At 44.4% G+C, this 18957-nt stretch overlaps 1 protein-coding gene across 3 annotated transcripts in view; it reads left to right on the top strand.

Moving 5' to 3' along the window:
• GALNT16 (polypeptide N-acetylgalactosaminyltransferase 16) overlaps nucleotides 1-18957 on the top strand; it is a 96045-nt gene that overhangs the window by 42139 nt on the left and 34949 nt on the right. The window lies entirely within an intron of this gene.

The following is an 18957-nucleotide window of genomic DNA, read 5'->3' on the forward strand; positions in this document are numbered from 1 at the left end:
AGCTACTGCGCTAAAAATATGAATTTTAATGGCTATATTATATTCCATCATATGGATGTATAGGGTGACCAGATTTAGCACATGAAAATACAAGACATCCAGATAAATTAGAGTTTCAGATAAAAATGAATAAATTTTTAGTATAACTCTATCCCAATTTGAATTTTAGATAAACAAATACTATAAAAAAAGAATAATTTTTAGAATAAATGTATCTTATAGCAATATTTGAGACACACTTATACCAAAAAAATTATTTGTTGCTTATCTGAAATTTTAATTTAACTGGGTATCCTGTATTTTACATGGCAACCTTATGATATGCCATAATGTAACCACTCTCCCATTATTGGACATTTAGATTATTTCTAATATCTTACTATTATAAAAAATATTAAGCCTGTGTCTTTGTACCTACATCTTCATTACTTATTATTTTATAACACCCTAGAATCAAAATTACTAGACCAGAGGTTGTGAACATTTTAAAGGCTTTTGATGCATTTGCCAAGTTGTTTTCTACCAAGAAATGTACCTTCCACAGCTGTGTGTGAGGGCACCCCGACCCGTGGTTAGTGGTTCACATTTGCTCGCCGTTCTGCCCCAGCAAGGGCCTGAGCCTCCAGGTGGGATCCAAGATAGCCAAAATGGGTGGGGGCCTGAAGGTGCTGAAGAACCCAAAGGGAGGGGCTGGTTAGCCCAACAGCATCTGCTGCTTGGGGTCAGGGATCAGGGCTGATAAGAAATCGGGTAGAGATGGCAGAGACTTCACCCAGGGAGAGTCAGCTCCAACCATGTGTTGCAGAGACTCCATGAAAGTAACAGTAAGCTGTACACTAGGCCCATGGAATGCGTTATATTTAGTAAGCAGCCTTACTTACCATAAAGACAACCATTCCAAGGAGAGGAGAGGCTACAGAGGAAAAAGTCTGAAAAGATCTGAAAAAAAAATAACAATTACATAAACATAGTAACAACCGAAAGGATGGAAAATCACCCATAATCTTCCCATCCTAACAAATCACAGTTTTTAGTTTTCAGTATACCCTTCTTGTCAAGGTCCGTAATTTTTACATAACTGCAATCACAGTGTATACAATTTTATCCTGCCCTTTCCTCCCTTTATTGTGCAAGCGTTTTTTTGTACTGCTACAGAGCTTTTATAGCTAATATTATTATTGTTGTTTTTTCTTGATTTCAGAGGTATAATTATTCAGCAAGATAAATGAGAACATCCAGATAAACAAAAATGGGATCAAAATGCACATATTAATTTGTAGCTTATTTTTTCCCATTTAACTATGTCTAGTGAACATCTTTCCATGTTAAAAAATGTTGATTTCTGCATCATTTTTATAACTGCAGTATGTTCTATTTAAGGAGTCTTCCATCACTTTTTTTCCCGGCTCTTTTTAGGGGTGGGGGTGAGGGATCAGCTCATATTTAATGATGACATTTTTAAATTGTACAAGTATTTTCCCATTTGCCCACTACAAATTTAGTCTGTTAAAATGACAGGAAAACACCAACCAATCACAGGTTTAATAAGTTTACCCCTTCAGTTCCAATTTGCCACACCCAATATTCTTTTGAAATATAAAACAGACCAGTAAAAGCCAACAGTAAATTTCTGCCCTCTTGACAGAGTTGGAGAGTTCAGTCCAGGTTCTATTATGGTTAATTTTATAAATGAAGAGATGGAGATTCAGAAAATGTAAATAACTTCTAATAGATCTTATGTCAATGAGTGAGAAATGTAGGCCTTTTAATTCCATATGTAGTTTTTTTCTTTTTTCTTTTGTATTATTGCAGTAAGAACACATAACATGAGACCTACCTTCTTAGCAAATTTTGAAGTGTACAATCCATTATCATTGACTACAGGGACGATGTTGTACAGCAGACTCTAGAGCTCATTCATTTTGCTTGGCTGAAACTTCATAGCTGTTGATTAGTAATTCCCTGTTTCCTCTACACTTCTTCCCAATAGCCCCTGGCAACCATGAATCTGACATTTTGATGTCTATGAATTTGACATCATTATATTTTAGATACTTCATATAAGTGGAATCATGCAGTATTTGTCTTTCTGGGACTGGCTTATTTCACTTGGCATAGTGTCCCCTAGGTTCATCCGCATTATTGCAAATGGCAGGATTTCCTTCTTTCTGAAGGCTGAATAGTTTCATTGTATGCATCTACCACATTTTCTTTATCTGTTCATCTGTCATGGACATTCGGATTGTTCCCGCATCTTGGCTATTGTGAACAATGCTGCATTGAACACAGGAGTGCTAATATCCCTTCAAAGTCTTGATTTCAACTCTTTTGGATAAATACCCAGAGTGGTCTTGCTGGATGTTATGGAAGTTCTATTCTTATTTTTTTTTAAGAGCTTCCATCCATACTGTTTCTGTAGCAGCCGCGCCATTTCACACGCCCACCAACAGCATGCAGGAGTTCCAGTTTCTCCACATCCTCACCAATACTTGTCTGTCTTGTTTTTTGTTTTTTGTTTTTGTTTTAATAATAACCATCCTGACAAGTATCTTTTTTTTTTCTTTTTTTTTGAGACAAAGTCTCATACTCTTGCCTAGACTGGAGTGCAGTGGTGTGATCTCGGCTCACTGAAACCTCTGCCTCCCTGGTTCAAGTGAGTCTCCTGCCTCAGCCTCCCAAGTAGCTGTGATTACAGACATGTGCCACCATGCCTGGCTGATTTTGTATTTTTAGTAGAGATGAGATTTCACCATGTTGGCCAGGCTGGTCTTGAACTTCTGACCTCAGGTGATCCACCTGCCTCGGCCTCTCAAAGTGCTGGGATTACAGGTGTGAGCCACCGCGCCCAGCCCTGACAAGTATTTTATTGTGGTTTTGATATGCATTTCTCGATGATTAGTGATACTGAGCATTTTTTCATATACCTGTTGGCTGTTCGTGTATATTCTTTGGAGAAATGTCTATTCAAGTTCTGAGCCCAATTTTTAAATCAGGTTACTAGTTTTTGTTTTGTTTTGTTTTGTTTTGTTTTGTTTTACTGTTGAGTTGTAGGAGTTCCTTATATTTCTTTGGAAATTAACGTCTTATAAGAAATATGATTTGCAAATATTTTCTCTCAGTCTTTTCACTCTGTTGATTGTGTACCTTGCTGTGCAGAAGCTTTTTCAGTTTGATTCAGTCCGGCTTTATTTTTGTTTCTGTTGCCTGTGTTTTTGATGTCATGTCCATGAAATCATTGCAAGACCAATGGTATGAAGATTTTCCCCTGTGTTTTCTTCTAGAGTTTTACAATTTCCAGTCTTATATTTGTCTTTAATCCATTTTTAGTTGATTTTTGTGTATGGCATAAGATAGGGGTCCAATTCCATTATTTTGCATGTGGATATCATGTTTTCCCAGCACTATTTGTAGAAGAGACTATCCTTTCATCAGTGTGTATTCTTGGCACCCTTGTCGGACATCAGTTGACCATATATGCACGGGTTTATTGGGGTATCTATTCTGTTCCAGTGGTCTCTTTGTGTCTATGCCAATTCCATACTGTTGTTTGATGACTGTAGGTCATCAAAATACATTTTGAAATCAGGAAGTGTGATGCCTCCAGCTTCGTTTTTCCTTTTCAAAATTAATTTGGCTGTTTGTTGTTACATAATAACTTACTGAGCCAATTCCCTACGGTTGGAACTAGGGTTTTTTCCTACAATCTTTTGCTATTATAAGTGAAACCAAATTTTAATCATTTCCTTAGGAAAAATCCCTATAATTGAATCACGTGCACACTTTTTTTTTAACTTTTGATCATACTGTTAAATTTACCTCTAAAAGATTTGTACCAGTTTATACTCCCACTAATAATGTATTAAAGAGTACCTACTTCCCCACAGCCTATATCAAATATTGTAAATCATTGCTAAATATTCTATTCAGTTGAGAGAACGTAATTTATTTACTTTTTCCTGCTGTTAACATTTAGATTATTTTCAAATTTTCGTTCTTGTAAGACCATCATGAATATCTTTCTGCCTAATGTTTGTCTATAAGTTGAATCATGATTAAAATAGGAATCCTGGGTGAGAGGGCCTATTTACACATGTCGCTTGTACTTTCCAAAGGTTAAATTGAAATCTTCTGGGTAGATGGGAGATTTGGGGCACCCTGCCATGCCTAGGGGAAGGTAATGGACAGAATGAAATAGAAGAGGCCATGTGCCAAAGGATAAAGCACTAGAAATGTTCTGCCAGACTGTTTTCCAAAAGGGTACTAATTTAATAACCATTCCGGTGGCTTAAAAACAATTTAATGCAGTATTCAAAGATATTAAGTAAAGAAGAAAAGCACTATCCACCATTAACCTGCAATAATGTCATTCCTCACAGAGGACCCTTCGACCTCAATAAAACACACATCTCTGTCCCTCCCGGACCTACAGCTAGCGTGTGCATCTGCCTAGCTCATGCACTTGGCAGAAACCACCTGTGGAACTCACTGGGTAGCTCATCTCCTGGGGCTCCTCTGTTCTAGAATCCTTTGTATTTTTATCTCCTGTCCAAAGCTTGAGATCCCCAAGGGAGCAAGTCCCATTTTAGTGACACCTAATCAGAACTGCTGAAACTCCTTCAGCTCCTGTGGAGCCTAGGTCTCTGGGGCACAATGAACACACTTTTTCACGTGACAAACATACCTCAAGCAGCTACTGTGTGCCAAGCAAAGCGACAGGTCACAAAGAAGCTCTCAGCTCTTCAGCTGGCTTGTCCAGAGACCTAGTCCTCACTGTTTCGGCATTTGCTCCATGATCTGCAATAAATATGTATTGAACAATGATAGGATGAGTGGGTATTGTTCCGGCTCATTTGATATTTGAGGTGGAAGAAGACTCAGAGATCATCTTGCTGAAACCCCTCCTTTTATACAGTCATTTAGTGACGGCCTCCCATGACCCGAGGTGCTTGACACCCCGAGGAAGTACCATTACCTCCTTTCGCAGCTGTGGAAACTGCTTCACTCAGAGGTTAACTCGACTGCCGCTGTGGAGTGGCTGTGATCTAGCTGGAGGAACTTGACTGATAACCCTTTTCAGCTCTCCTTGCCCTGCCTGCCCCCTTCAACTAAGTGACTAAGTTAAGCACTCAACACCAGGCACTTTAGAAAAAGATGGGGTTTTTTGTTTGTTTTTTGTTTGTTTGTTTGTTTGTTTGAGACGAAGTCTCGCTCTGTCGCCCAGGCTGAAGCGCAGTGGCGCGATCTCAGCTCACTGCAAGCTCCGCCTCCCGGGTTCACGCCATTCTCCTGCCTCAGCCTCCTGACTAGCTGGGACTACAGGCGCCCGCCACCGCAACCGGCTAATTTTTTGTATTTTTTAGTAGAGACGGAGTATCACCGTGTTAGCCAGCATGGTCTCCATCTCCTGACCTCGTGATCCGCCCGCCTCGGCCTCCCAAAGTGCTTTTAATGGTCAAGACGGAAAAGGAAATGGCACCAATTGCCCATGTGCCTAAGTACCTAAGTACCAGCCTCTTGGGAGTGTTCTGTGGTTGATGTCTGCAGTACAGGTGAGGAAAGGCTTGGCTTCTCGGCCCCCACCCCCAGTCCACCCTGTTTTCAGTTGTTAGGCTTGTGCTTTGGGGAGATATTAGGCAAAGTCAAGCTGGGTTGCCAACCATCACATGAATGATGAATTCACCTGCAAAAGCACCTCCCGCCCTGACACTGCAGTTCAGCCTCCATGTCCTGCTCCCCTCCCTCCTCCACTTTCCTCTCCTTCCTGTCCATCGGGACTAAGCTACTCCGGATGTACCTCGGCCCTCAGATGTTACAGCTGAGGAGGGGCTTACTTTTCATCAATGTATTTATCCCTGAGTTTCACTCTGAGGATGATGATGGTAATGATGACAGTAATTAGCTCAATCCTTTATCTTAGGTAGAGAAGAATTAAGGTTCACCTGTTTCTTAAAAATTTTATTATAAAAAATAAATCCTGGCAGGGCGCGGTGGCTCACGCCTGTAATCCCAGCACTTTGGGAGGCCGAGGTGGGCGGATCACGAGGTCAGGAGATCGAGACCATCCTGGCTAACACACGGTGAAACCCTGTCTCTACTAAAAATACAAAAAAAAAAATAGCCAGGCGAGGTGGCGGGCGCCTGTAGTCCCAGCACTTTGGGAGGCCGAGGCGGGCGGATCAGGAGGTCAGGAGGTCGAGACCATCCTGGCTAACACGGTGAAACCCCGTCTCTACTAAAAATACAAAAACATTAGCCGGGCGTGGTGCCGGGCGCCTGTAGTCCCAGCTACTCGGGAGGCTGAGGCAGGAGAATGGCGTGAACCCGGGAGGTGGAGCTTGCAGTGAGCCGAGATCGCGCCACTGCATTCCAGCCTGGGCGACAAAGTGAGACTCCGTCTCAAAAACAAACAAACAAACAAAAATCCTTATTTATATTTAAAAAAAACCTGACATATATGAAGGAAACGGTTAAATGCTTCAGTTTTCTTTTTTATATATTTACTTATTTTTTTTTTTTTTTTTTTTTTTTTTGAGACGGAGTCTCGCTCTGTCGCCCAGGCTGGAGTGCAGTGGCGCCATCTCGGCTCACTACAAGCTCCGCCTCCCGAGTTCACGCCATTCTCCTGCCTCAGCCTCCCGAGTATCTGGGACTACAGGCGCCCGGCACCACGCCCGGCTAATTTTTTTGTATTTTTAGTAGAGACGGGGTTTCACCATGTTAGCCAGGATGGTCTCGATCTCCTGACCTCCTGATCCGCCTGCCTCGGCCTCCCAAAGTGCTGGAATTACTGGAGGGAGCCACCACGCCTGGCCAATTCTTCAGTTTTCTATCTCACCCCCCTGCCATTTTCCAGAGATGACCACTGTTGAGCGGTTTCCTGTGTATTTTTCCAGGTATACCTATGCATTTACACATGCATATGTTTATAAACTATATAAAATGAATCATACTGTATATACTTAACTTTTTCCTTCTAACACTCCTTTAGAATTCTAGTATAAGGATAAACTATAGTTTAATCAGTTGTCTACTGATAGACATCTATTTCCACCATTTTTATTAAAAATAATGCAGTAATTAATATATTTGTACATTTCACACATTTACATGAGTTTAATTGTAGGGTTAATGCCTAGAAATATAAGGTGATCATATAATCTATTGCCTAAACCAGGACAAGTGCTCATTCAGAAGGGCTCCACAGACAGCACAGGAATATACACTGGAATTGTCTCAGGAAATCAAATGTATTTTTGCCTAAAAATGAAACTTCTGCTAAGTCGAAGAGTGAGATTTTTAAACGCTGATGTTGACAAATAGCCTTCCATCATGGTTATACCAATGTATCATTCACCAATGTATAAAAGCTTCTATTTGTTCGAACTGTCAAAATACTGAGCATTAATAATTATTCTTGAACTTTGCCAGATGAATTAGCAAGACATTATGTCTCATTTTAGTTTTTGACTTTTGTTTTCTGTATTCAACCAGAATCAACCAGATATGTCTTGCTTTAATTTGCATTTTTTATTTAGTCATTAATGAAGTTGAACATCTTTTCATTTATTAGTGGCCATTTGCATTTTATTTTTATTTTTTTTCCTTTTTTAACATGTACTTATGTTTATTATAAAAGGATGTAACTCAGGAAAAGCCAGATGAAAGAAATGCATAAGGCAAGATATGGGGAAAGGGGCACAAAGCTTTCATGACCTCTTGAGATGTGCCACCTACATTTCATTTTTCTTTCTTTTTCCTTTCTTTCTTTCTTTTCTTTTCTTTTTTTTTTTTTTTTTTTTTTTTTTCTGAGACAGGGTCTCACTCTGTCACCCAAGCTGGAGTACAGTGGTACGATCATAGCTCATTGCAACCTTGAATTCCTGGGCTCCAGTGATCCTCCTGCTTCAACCTCCTGAGTAGCTGGGACTATAGCATGCACCATCATACCTGGATTATTTTTATTATTTTTTTGTGTTTATAGAGATGAGGTCTTGCTATGTTGCCCAGACTGGTCTTGAACTCCTGGCCTCAAGTGATCCTCCTGCCTTGGCCTCCCAAAGTGCTGGGATTATGGGCATGAGCCACTACCCAGCCACACATTTTTCTATGAACGTCTTCATATCCTTTAAGCTTACATTCCTTTTTAAGTATTGGTTCATTTCTTATTGATTAATAAGAGCTGTTTGTGTATTAAAGAAGTTAGTTCTTTGTCATATTTTTATTTAATATTTTTTCCCAATGTAATGTTTGTATTTTGATTTTATGACATTTTTGACATATAAAAATGTTAAGTCTTTGTATAGTGCTTTATTTTATGACATATGGGCTTTATGGCCAAGATTGAAAATAAATGAAAAGTGACCAATTTTTTTCTTTATATTTTTAAGTTTCTTTTTCAGTTTAAATATTTGAGCTACCTGAAATTTATTTTTGTTGAAGAAATTAGTCCAGCTTTACTGATTTCCACATTGCCTAGTCACTTTTCCTAACGTCATTCACTGAATGGCAAAGCTCTCCCTCCCCGCTGCCATTTGAAGTACAAATGTATCTTACGCCAATCCTCCACGTGTATTTGGGTCTATTTCTGATCTCTCCTCTGTTGATCTGTTTGGCCTTATACTAGTTAGACATGCTATAAGACTGCCGGTACTACTAGTATAGTAGTATTCTACTATATGCTACTATATAGGATATAGATTTATATCCTATAGATACAGGATACTATTATATGAATAGCATCTGTAGTCTTATGGTATGTCTTAAAACCTGGTAGGTAGTTTTTTTCAGATTTTCTCTAATTGTTCTCTCATGTTTAAACTCTTCCAGCTGAACCTCCCTTCCCCCAACACAATTGTTATTTTATCCGAGTTGCATTAAATTCATAGATTAAGTCAAGGAGAATGTATGTCTTTACATCACTGAACCTTTCTCAAGCATGAGCTGTGTCTTCCCTTTAAGGTCTGTTTAACTACAGGGTGGGTGGCCATAAAGGGAAACATGGACAAACATACCTAATCAGTGGTTTATTTCTATCACATTACAATACATGAAACTGTTGTTTTTACTAACAACGTATGGTTCAGTGTACTGTGCAAAATTGCAATAAATGCCCCATTTCTATTGATCCCTGCACATGCATCTAAAATGTGCTATGATCGGAACGTTTGTGTCTGTTTTCTAATGGAATAAAACTGCCCTTGTGGTATCCCAGAAGTAATCAAAAGGGTTTTTTCTGTCTAAAAAAAATTAAGGCTGGATGCAGTGGCTCACACCTGTAACCTCAAGACTTTGGGAGGCTGAGGCAGGAGGATCACTTGAGCCTAGGAAGTTGAGGCTGTGGTGAGCTATGGTGGCACCACTGCACTCCAGCCTGGGTGACAGAATGAGACCCTAGCTCAATAAATCAATAAAATTTTAATAAATAGTATTATCCCTCTTTCCAAAATTTATGGGTACTTTGTGCGTTGATAAAACACTGGGCTACAGGGGTAGAGGCAGTCCAGGGGCATGGTCCTATTGAGGGGACAGGTCACACCTGCTCCAGCAGCGGTCCTGTCTTTGTGCTGCTGTAACAGAATATCATAGACGGGGTGGCTTATAAACAACAGAAATTGATTTCTCACAGTTTCGGAGGCTGGAAACCCAAGATCAAGGCACCAGCAGGTTTGCTGTCTGTTGAGGGCTGTTCTCTCTGTTTCCAAGATGGTACCTTGTTGCTGTGTATTCCAGAGGGGACGAATGCTGTGTCCTCACATGGCAGAAGGTGACAGGGCGTAAAGGTGTGAACTCTCTCTGAAGCCTCTTTTATAAAGGCATTAATCCATTCATGAGGGCGGAGCCTTTCTGACTTAATCACTTCCCAAAAGGCCTTACTTCTTAATACCACGACAATGGGGATTAAGTTTCAACAGGAATTTTGGAGGGGACATATTCGAACCACAGCAGAGCCTCAAAGAAAGTCACATGAGAGGCAGGCTGATTTTTTCCCAAGTTCTCCTTCCCCTCTCCCTTTTCCTTATGTTTAATCTGACTAAAAAAATCTGCCTTTGTCATGCTGTGTCCTATTGGTGGACATTATTGTGAGAGTATAGCCTAACCAATTAATTACAAGTCACAAACCACAGGTAACATGTTTCTAAATTTGACCCACCGTGCCAATAATGTGCCACATCGACCACTACTCTGTTTTTGGCTCTCTCTTCTGAAAAGTGTTATAAACCGAGACACTCAGCTGGCAATCAAAGCCTTGCTGAGTTCTAATGTGTTGAATTGGATTCTGGCCCCCACTGGTCCTGACCTCAGTCAGTGGTGCAGAAGGCTGTCACCATCTTTGCAATAGTCACACTGTACGTGTTCTATATGTTATATGGCCCATTATTACTTTTTCCCCCCTTAATATGTTGGGGTGGCTCACGCCTATAATCCCAGCACTTTCAGAGGCCAAGGCAGGAGGATGACTTGAGGCCAGGAACTTGAGACCCGCCTGGGGTAACATAGCAAGATCCTATTTCTAAAAATAAAAAAAATAATAATAAAGTTATCTATCTATCTATCTATCTATCTACCTATCTATCTATAATATATATAGTCCTGCTACTATGGGAGACTGAGGTAGGAGGATCACTTGAACCTAGGAGTTTGAGGTTGCAATGAGCTAGAATCATGCCACTGCACTCCAGGCTGGGCAACAGAGCAAGACCCCATCTCTAAAAAACATTTTTTTTAACTTCAAGTGTGATCAGTCCGTGTTGCATAGATACTGACTGTGAAATAGCTGAAGTACAATGGTGGCATGCAGACCTTGACGCTTTACGCTTGTGACTACAGCCGAAGTGGCACCGACCTGAACCCCATGTTGGCCCAGAGGGTGTTTATTGGGGCCTCAGTTGCCTTGAGGTTGTCCTGTCTTAGCAATTCATGCTGCTCATGTCCTTTTCCTCAGCCACAGAGCAGGACCAGGTTGTTTAGGGGACTGGTACCCTGAGCAAGAACGACTGTCTCCCATTAGATGTGACTGCTGCTGAGGGTCATCAGGACCCTGAGAGTGTCGCTGGCTGAGAGGACCCAGGAAATCTGGTGGTGTGCTGATTTGGTCTGAGTACACAAACTCTTGTATTTTTCTGTTTTTCCATGTTCTTTTGAGCCATGGTCGAGAAGCGCATGTCCAGGCCAAGAAGTGACAGCACTGGGCAAGTCCCTATCTGAGTCAGGAGCTGATGCCCTGATCCTTGAGCCAAGGAGGGAAGCAACCTCCAGCCTGAGCTTGTCAGGACCCAGCTGTATGCCGGGCACCAGAGGCCAGCCTGCTTTGGAGCTCAGGACTCAGTATTGGCAAGGGGGATGCCAAGGACATCTGAGCCACGAGCTGGTCTGAAGACACACAGAGAAGGCTTTGTGCTTAGGCTCTGTGGCCAGACAGCCTCAATTTTGGTCCCGGCTAAGCCACTCAGCAGCTATTTGACCTTGGGCATACTATTGTACCTCTTTAGGCCTCAGTTTCCACCTCTGTAAAATAAGGAAAAGAGGAGCATTTGGAGATAGAAATAAGCCCTTGGCATAGCACCCACTGCACAGTAGAGCCTCAACGAGCCGTCAGCATCAGCTGATTCCTGTTGAAGACGCCCAGTCTTCCCTCACACCCTGGGCTACAGCAGCTGTGGCTGGAAGGATCAGGCAAGGCTTTTATACCCCTCACAGACCCAGGGATGCTCGACTTGCACTGGCAAAACTGATAAGCAGGTGCAAGCTGAGCATCACATATCTCTGGCATGGACCAGCCTCACACTCCCTCCATCCCCAGATGGCCTCTGGGCTGGGCAGAGTGTGGGAAATGGAGACATGGGGAGCCTGGTGGGCCTGGAGGGGACCCTGGGGTCTGAGCAGAGACTGCCTGGAATGGCGGGCCTGCTGCCTTGGCCCAGCCTTAGGTAGAGGACGCTGGTTGGCTCATATCCCTAGGGGAATAAGCAATGGGCCTCCCTCCACTTTCTTGGTGAGATCACTGGAACCACAAGCACTCATAAGGTCACAGGAACTCTTTCTCAGTGAAACCACTAGTGTTGGAAAGCTTTGCAGTCCTCAGTACCGCTGGAGGAGTCGTATTAGAATGTGTTGGGAAATCTAACTGGAGGCCTTAGGTGGGTTTCCCCAGGTAGCTCCCATCTCGTGTTCTGGATATGTAACTAAACTAGGGCCTCCCAGGCCTGTGGGACAGAAGTGTTGCAAGGTAGTGGATTTCCATAGTAACCATAGTGGCTCTAGCTGAGTTTCAGTTGGCTCTGCTGATGGTGAAGTTTCTGGTCAATACAAACAGAGGCCAAAAACCAGACTCACGGTTAGCCTTCCTGGGAACGGGGTCAGAGGAGACAGCCTTTAAGGTCCCTTGTAGTTCCAAGATCCTATGATTTCACCAGCCCATGATTAGCCCCTCACCATCATGAGTTTGTATAAAGCAGCGGCTCTCAACTTGGTATCACACTGGAACTGCCTGGAGGGCTTTAGAAACATCTGCTGCTTTCATCCCACCTCCAGAGATTCTGGTTTAGCTGGTCTTGGGTATGACCTGGACATCAGGCTTTTTGCCATCTTCCCACGTGATTCTAATGCGTGGCCAAGGTTGAGAACTACTGATAAAAAGGCAGATAACATAATATTATAATAATAGTTAATAATAATTCATTATTTAATAATAATAATTAATCATAGTTCATGTGCCAGGCACTGTGCAAAGCACATTATATACATTGTATTCTTGATAATTTCCATTCTCCAGATGAAGAAGAAACATGTTCAGAAAGGGTAAGTGACTTTCCAAGGCCAGAGAGCAGTAAGAACTGCCATGCTACTCCAGGGCCATGAGAGGTCAAAGCCCTGGCCAGTCACTACAGTAATTGCCACTTTTGAGGCAATGTGCAGCCGAAGATGGGGACATGTCTGGAGCAGACTCCTGAGGGACCCCTGATACCCCACTCAGCCCGCAGCACCTTGTCTGGTTGGATGAGACCACTGGCAGCCCAGTGGGGTTGGCTACTTCCTGAGGCAGGCTCAGGGAGGCCCTGTGGAACCCTCCTTTTCATTTGGAAGAGCTGGAACCTGAGACCTTGAGCTCAGAGTTGTTGAATTATGTGTTTAGCTTCCCAGCTCTCATAATGAATGGCAGTCTTTCAACTTGGTACAGAGGATCAGGTAAGATTTTACTCCCAGGGGAGAGGGGAGTGGTTGGAAATCACATTTTATTCACCAGGTGTTTTTGGTTTATAGTAGACTCAGGAAAAAAGTCAGGGGCCATCCATAAAATAGGGCCAGATCCTTTTCACTTGCAGTTTCATTGAAATTTAGTGAAAGGCAAACCCAGCAGGTACCTGTTTTACTGGCAGTAAAAGAACACTGGGCAACAATTATTTAAAATGAGTCAGAGCTGTTTAAATCTAAAACTTAGGGGCATGTGTATGTTTTAAAAGAAAGTTTACAAGGCTTGGAGATTTGGACTGAACTGTTTTTGATGAAAATGACATGGAAAATATTTTCCTTTCTTATTTTAAACCTTCTTCTTTGCTGTTTGTTTCCTAAATTTAGCAGGAAGCAATAAGCAAAAAAATAAGCTGGAAAAAAAAAAAACTGAAACAAGTCAGGGAAGTTTCAAGGTCTAATTGAAATGACAGACTGAAAATAAAGCTGTCCAAGGTGAGATAGTAATTCTTCCCATTTTATAGAAAAAAGTCATTATTTCAACTTAAACCATTTCAGATGTGATTGACCTACTGGACACGGAAGTGCTGGATTTGGCACTCCCTAAAAGTGCAAAGACTGGGGAGGGAGGCAACTGTCTAAACATCAGCCAAGAACTCTCAGCGGGAGGCTGGAAGGATGTGGGAGGCTCATCAGCCTGTCACTCACCATCTCCCCAACCTTCCTTCCTCACCATGGCAACACCAGGGCTTCTGGAGCCATGGTCCAGATGGAACCCCCAGTCTCAAAGCCTGAACACAGCCCTGCCTGCTGGGGAAGGCTGGGAATGCCCCACCCAACTGTGGACTTAAGCCACTGGCCAAATGCCAAAGACGGGCCTGATATTTTGGAATGGAACGTTGCCACCAATGACTGTGATTGTTGTCAGTGACTCACTTGTTGAGATTTGGGTTTGATTTTGCTTTTTCCTTGTGGAGAATGATTTTCTATTTATTGAAATAACTGAAGGACTGATATCTCTGAACTTTTGGTCACTAGAGAAGAACATCCAACTCAAATTAGTTTTTTTTAAAAAAAATATGTAGGTAGGTAGGTAGATAGATACTTTACATCTCCTGGTTCTGATTGTTTCTTCTTGGTTAATTTTTCAGACAAGGTTTCTCCATGTGATGGACAAGAAGATTCTCATTTTGCACGCTTGGCAGTGCTGGCCAAAAAAAAGTTCATTGTATAGAAAAGTCTCAGGGAAGATTCTGATTGGCCCAGATCAAATCAAATGACCACTCCTGAACCAATCACTGTGTCTAGAGGTGCAGCAATAAGATTGGCCTAGCCAGGGTCTTGTGCTCACCCTTGTGGTGGTGCTTGGGGTGTTGGTGGGGCAGGGGACAGCGAATGACAGTCCTTCCAGGAGCCTATGAATGAGGAAGAAGATCTCTAAGCCGGGCAAAAACTACCCTATGTCAGCTTGGCCCACCTCAGTTTCAAGTGTTGTGTTTGGCCAAGGGTGCAGGTGGGGAAAGGAGGAAGGAGAGGCTTGAGATCACAAATGTATTCAGTAGCTATTGTTTTTGAGTGCCTACAATCACCAAGGTTCTGCTCTGGGCTTTGGGATTCAGCACTGAACAAAACAGAAAACCCCTGCCCTGGTGAAGCTTATAATCTTATCAGGAGAAGTAGCCAAAAACCTAAAATAAATAAGTCAAGCACATACAGACTGTGAGATTGCAATGAGTGCCATAGGAGAAGTAAAACAGTGCAAGAGGGCAGGGAATGTGAGGGTCGGGTTGGGATCACAGAGTTACATATGGTGGTGGGGGAAGGCTCACAGAGGAGTCGAGGTTTGAGCAGGGCTCTGCAGGAGGTGAAGGAGAAAGCCACACAGAAGAGCCTTTCACAGAAAGAAAGTGTGGCTGGAGCAGAGCACATAAGGGGCAATAGTGAAAGCAAGCTCAGCAAGGTGACACCTGCCCAGAGAGTGCCTCAGGCCATTGTGAGCTTGGGGGCTCGTGGTCTGTGAGACAGCGGGTGGGGGTGGGGGTCGGGGGAGCACTGAAGGTCACGTGATGTATCACAGGGTCCCATTTGTTTGCTGTTGTTTTCTCTCCAGTTGATTATAGGTCCTTTGAGAGCAGGGACAATATTTAGGTATTCATTCATTTACTCATCTATTCCTTGATGCAGCAAACACCTATTGAGTACCTACTATGTGCCAGGTGCGGGGAGCCCCGTGAGGAAGAGCTCACCGTCTAGTGGAAAAGAAAGAGAAGTAAAGCACAGATGTCAGTGTCATGTGACATGTGCCCCTGCCTGACATAAGAATTCCACCAACAACCCAAAATACTCTCACCACCCCCACCAGAGAGGGCAGCCAAGCCAGTCCCATCCAGTGGCTCCAAGCCCAGGATCTCCAGTCTCTTGAACTGGTCCAGATATAGCTCCTCATGGTCCTGCAGCCAAGTGCCAAATGATGCATTTACTCCCTCGCCAATACGCGCTTAGTGAGCAATGTGGATGGAATGCAGGCTAGCAGCAGCACAGTTCCCCTTTAGAAGAGGGGAGGAGGGAAACAGCATCCACTGGTCACATGACATCTGCAGACTCCTGCTCCAGTGGGAGTCGGGGTGGGGGGAGGTTCTGTGGTCAGTTCCCCAGCTGCCCCCGCTCTGAGCTTGGGATTGGAGGTTTCTTCTTCCTGATCCGACATGGCCAAGCCTGGCATGGGATGGGGCATGAAAGGGACCAGATGCTTGGATTCCTGTTCTAGGGGTCATGTTGCCTTTTGTTTATTTCCACATTCCCAGCCTTTTACCCAGTGTATGTACACAGTAGGTTTTCAATCAGTGTTTGCTGAGTTAATACCAGTGGTGTTAAGTACACTGCCTATGAATACACAGGGCAGACGTTGAATCAGGCTATGGAGCATGGGAGGGCATCAAGGATGACTTGGTGAATTCATGACTTGGGTGGAACTGCCCATCTCTGCAACAGGGAATGCAGGAGAAGCAGCAACTTTGGGATAAGTGGGGAATTTGTTTTGAGATGCCAAGTTAGGGGCACCCATGGGACATTCAAAGACCTGAAGTCTCAAGATCAAAGAATGGGACTAAAGGCAAAAGGAGGAGTTCGAGAGCTGGGAGGGTGATTACGGTCTGGGCATGGGAACTGGGGTTACATATTAGAAGTAGAACAGCTCTGGGTGGTGACCCGGGTGAGGCCAGAGAGAGCTGAGGAGAGAGGAAATGAAAGCCCTTCAGAGGTCATGGAATTGCCAGGAGCCACAACCTACCCTTCCTCAGGATCCCCTCCACTTCACTGGCTCAGGGCCACTGACATTTCAGCTCCAACCCCAAGGGACTGCAGGGTCATCCTGAAAGGAGAGCTAAGGCCTCTGGGCCTACTGTTTCCATGATACCTGTCTCACAAGCTGTCTCACAGGTGAAGAGTCAAACCCCAAACCCTGATGCCACCCGGAGCGGGGTTGGACCACCCAGAGAGTATGGCTTGTGGAAGGGAACAGCAGACTTTTCCAATAGCATCTTTGAGGATGTGTAACTCAATTTCAAGGGTTTGGGAGGAACTCTCTAGAGAAGCCTGGGCCTGAGCAGACATTCTTCCACAACCGTCTCCATGGCCCTGAGGAAGCCTTGAATGAGGTGGGGAAGGCAGCAGGCTGGGGCAGGGGGAACCATCTCAGAAACCTTACTTCTGCTTCCTGGCACATAGGAAGTGCTCGGTGGAGCTTTGTGGAATGAATGCATTAATGAATGGATGAGTGAATGCAAGCATTCATAAACAAATGAATGCATGTTTAGGTGATTCAGAAGGGTGCCCCAGTGCCTGGTAGATGAGTGACTGTCAGTGTTCACTGGGCAATGAATGAGTGTGGGATGAGGACTCAGAGCTTTCCTGAGCCCACAGAGCGGCCGTAAGTCCTAAATAAACAAACATGGCTATTTCCCACCGCTGACCTGGAGGATAATGAAGTGCACACTCTCCCTTTGGGAGCCTCAGCAAATCATCCCTCTGCAGTTTTTCTTTAATTATAGCTCCTTTGCCATCAACTGGAGGCTCCGTTCCATTTCCCTAACCCAGAGCGAAGAGGGCCTCCATTGCTCTCCCAGGTGGGAAGGACACAAAGAATCACTCTCCCTTTCACTCTCACTTTCATAGTTGGATGGCTTGGATCCTTCTGGCGATCCTCAAGCCAAAACAATCCTTTTCTCCCTCTCTCCCTCCTTCCTTCCTTCCATCCTTCCGTCTTTCCTGAAATGGATTTTGAGTTCACCCGGGGCCCTGCCACATCTGTTCAGTCTCTGGCATGGCACCACCTCAACATTCCAGCACAGCCGCCACAGCCGTGTTACCATCATGAGCATCTTTGTCTAGCATGGGGTAGGCCCAGTGGACACGAGGACATCTCCCTCACTGTTCTGCCCTCAGGGAGCCTCCAACTGGCTCCTAGGACAGGAGGCAACCTGAGAAGGTAGCATCGCTACAGAGTGGCAGCAGTTCCAGAGATCAGAGCTCCCTGGACCCTGGGCATGCCTGTCCAGTGAGGTTGGGGGCTAGGCTCTCAGGGGAATGTAGAGACCCTGAGCTGCTGGTGATAGTCCCAGTGTCATACCACACAGCGGTCCACTCCCCACAGGTCCAGCTGCCTTGCTGGGAGCATCCCTCTAGGACTAGCCTGTGATAGCATCCTCAGGCAAGAGTTTTGTGAGTGGGCAATTCTCACCCTCCTTTCTGCTTCCTCTGGGGCTACAGCTTCAGCCCAGGGCTGATGGTTGGGTGGAAAGTTGGAGTTGGGATGTACCCAAATTGGTGATATTTCATGGCACTCTGGAGAATATCTAGTCAGCAGTTTGGTTCAAGTAATGAGATGTCAGGTGTGTGCATCCATCCGTGCATTTCAGATGTGTCCTTCCCCAGTGTCTGTTGATGGGGACTCTGGGAGCACAGGGTAGGGTGTGGCCGTGAAGGAAGGGGATGGGCGATGGCATCTACCATCCATCACTGCCCAGTACTTAGTGCCTGGGGACCAGTGGATCTTACAGGGGGCCATTTCAGGAGCAAGCAAAAGTCCCAGAGAAGATGCACCACTGTCTGAGCACTTGAGTTCTGGTAGCTCTGGCTTCAGCCTGCAGGGGTTTGCTGTCCTTACAGGTAGTTCTTTCTGTAGCAGCTTGTCCAAGCCCTGGTGTTTTACTGATCGGTGCCTCATATAATGCCTAGCCCAAGGCTAGGCCCAGGTTTCTCCCTAGGAGACTGTCAATCTGCAGGTGCTTAGAAGTGTCCATTCTGGGCCGGGCGCGGTGGCTCAAGCCTGTAATCCCAGCACTTTGGGAGGCCGAGGCGGGCGGATCACAAGGTCAGGAGATCGAGACCACAGTGAAACCCCGTCTCTACTAAAAATACAAAAAATTAGCCGGGCGCGGTGGCGGGCGCCTGTAGTCCCAGCTACTCAGGAGGCTGAGGCAGGAGAATGGCGGGAACCCGGGAGGCGGAGCTTGCAGTGAGCCGAGATCGCGCCACTGCACTCCAGCCTGGGCAACAGCGTGAGACTCCGTCTCAAAAAAAAAAGAAGTGTCCATTCTGGTTTGTAGTCCCCTCAGGACACCTTGACTTAGGCACTCCAGGACTCACCCTCCCCGTAATCCTGCCAAGAGCATTGGTTAAGAGCATGGGCTCTGGAGTCAGAATAACCAGTTTAAATCCAGACCTTGTGACTTACTAACTCTGACCCTGGATGCTTTTTAAGAAGCCTCT

This window comes from Macaca fascicularis, chromosome 7 (genome assembly GCF_037993035.2).
Source record: "Macaca fascicularis isolate 582-1 chromosome 7, T2T-MFA8v1.1".
Lineage (NCBI taxonomy): Eukaryota > Metazoa > Chordata > Mammalia > Primates > Cercopithecidae > Macaca > Macaca fascicularis.